A 2,568-nucleotide genomic window follows, 5' to 3' on the forward strand; every position below is an offset into this window, starting at 1 on the left:
GACAGTTGATAGAAAAAAGAGATGGTTAAATAAAGGAGGAAATACTATCTGATAAAAGCACTTTTGTCCAAAGATTTGTTGGTGTTGATAAACTTGCTCCTATCCACTTAACCCAGGTTTGAAGTAAAAACTTGATAGGCCCATTCTGAAATGACGTTTACCAGCTCCAGCGTCCTCATGGTTGACTGAGCTCCCACAAATGGTTGCTGACTTTGTTTGTGTCCCCAGGTGAGCAGAAATGAGTGAACAAGCAGAAAAAAGCAGTTCCGTGCGAGAGAGACCTGCACGTCCAAGTTCTCCTGAGAAACCAAGTGAGATGGAACTGAAGCAGATGAAACGGGTGGAGCAGCAGATGAAACGGGTGGAGCAGCAGATGAAACGGGTGGAGCAGCAGTTAAAATGGTTGTCATTTCAAAATTCCGGGCCTCAGGCAGCCAACTTTAACCCTAAATTAAGGCAGCTGATGAAGGAAGGGCAAATGGCAAGCAAGAATGAGTCTGTTGCTGTAAAACGCAAAGTCAACAAGTATGACGAAAAGGGGAGGCTCACCTTCAATCAGGCTGACCTGTGTGACTGCCTTGATAAAGACTGCCAGGGTTGCTTCTACCCGTGCCCCAAGTGTAACTCCACCAAGTGCGGGCCCACTTGCCGCTGCAACCGCCGCTGGGTCTACCACACCATAGTCGATGAGAATGGGGAGGTCATCAGCAAGATGCCATTCGACCTCTCTGACTAGGAGCAGCCCTCCAGGCTGATGCATTTTCTCTGCTTTGCAGTTATACCAGCCTCTGTCTCCTGGGTGAATTTTAGGACTGGGGGACAAAAAGTTTTACAAATACAGTTTAGACTAGTTAGTGTTCTCTGAAGCCATAGAACCCTGTGTAATGCACTGTCTTTCTCTAACCTTCCTGCTGTGATGACTCAGATTCCTCCCCTGGTAACCAGCAACTGAATTCCTACTCTGCTCTCGGGTTAAAAATCCCTTTCCTCTTTGCTGGTACCTTAGGAGATGGAGTTTTAGGTTTTTTAGAATTCTGTAGCTGAGAGCTTATCTTGACAAAGAACATATGTTTATAATAGTTACCGTTAGGATCTTACACATTATCAATTCTAAATCAGAATTCTATTTGGATTGACTTGCACTGCATATTCATAGTCTCATGCTTTTAGTGTTACTGTTTTAACAATATTAAAATGAAATTTGTTTTTTTAAAAAAAACATTTACTAGGCCCCATGGCCAACTGTCCCAACATATGAGCACAAAATGAGAGATTCAATTTAAGTGATATCCAAAATGCCAACTGGAAGCAGACTTCAAAGGACAAATTTTAATCTAATTGTTACCTAGAAATGATTTAAAAGCAGTTTTTTAGTGGCTAAGGTTACCAGCCACACAGAACTGGCCAACGTGGTATAAAATTCCTAAGGCCTAAGTTGCATTTGGTCTTAGAGGTATAGGATTTAAGGAAATTCAGCTAGAGTTTCTGCTGACCTCAGTGAAGATACCATCTCAGAAGACTGATGTGAAACATCTGGGCCAGGTTTGGCAACTATTGTGCAAAACTGTTTCTAGGGAAAATCTCTATGAAACTGTTCACACCCACAGCGTCATCGGGAAAGTTTCTCTTCAGTCATCTTTGATACCAAGTTTTATTCAAATGATCTATCTGTAAGGAGAAAATTGCTTTTTCCACTTTTCCACGTTTATGTCTCATGAACATTTAATTGCTCCTTCTGAAGCTTTGGATTCGGCACAAAGAGTTCAGTCTTTCCACTGAACACAGCTGTGCAGGCCCTGGCCGAGGCTGCAGAAATAATGGGCTAAAAATAGACAGAAGGCTCCTATCTCTATCCCACCAAATGGCTATGTATGTTTACCCACTAGAAAATATTCACCTGTAACCACTTTTGCCTCTGACTAACTCACCCAAAATCTCTGTGTGGCAAATTCATTAATAAAAAGCATTTAATTTTCCTTACTTTGATTTTTTTGTGTGTGAGAAAGTGTGTGTGTTTTAGACCCAAGAGAGAAAAAAAAAAACATTTCCCCCCCTTCCCTGAAGCAAATCCATGTTTTGTTCTTGGGCAAACACCAATCACTTTCCATCAGAAATTCCTGATAGTGATATTAGGTTGGTGCAAAAGTTTTGCCTCATCCGCCATATTCACCTGACCTCTTGCCCACCACTTCTTCAAGCATCCTGACAACTTTTTGTGAGGGAAAGGCTTCCACAACCAGCAGGAGGCAGAAAATGCTTTCCAAGAATTTAATCAAATCCTGAAGCACGGATTTTTTTTTTACTTTTTATTTTTACTTTATTTTACTTTACAATACTGTATTGGTTTCGACATACATTGACATGAATCCACCACGGGTGTACACAGATTTTTAAAAAGTTATTCATTTATCTTTAAATGTTATTTTTTAATTGAAGGATAATTGCTTTACAGAATTTGTTTTCTGTCAAACCTCAACATGAATCAGGCATAAGTATACATATGTCCCCTCCCTCTTGAACCTCCCCCTCATCTCCGTCCCCATGCCACCCCTCTAGGTTGGTACAGAG

General features: G+C 41.1%; 1 pseudogene; it reads left to right on the forward strand.

Moving 5' to 3' along the window:
- Window positions 1–238: 238 nt before the first annotated feature.
- Window positions 239–736, forward strand: LOC138071521 (ARL14 effector protein-like pseudogene; annotated as a pseudogene).
- The last annotated feature ends 1,832 nt before the right edge of the window (window positions 737–2,568 follow it).

The sequence above is a fragment of the Capricornis sumatraensis genome, chromosome X (genome assembly GCF_032405125.1).
Source record: "Capricornis sumatraensis isolate serow.1 chromosome X, serow.2, whole genome shotgun sequence".
Taxonomy (NCBI): domain Eukaryota; kingdom Metazoa; phylum Chordata; class Mammalia; order Artiodactyla; family Bovidae; genus Capricornis; species Capricornis sumatraensis.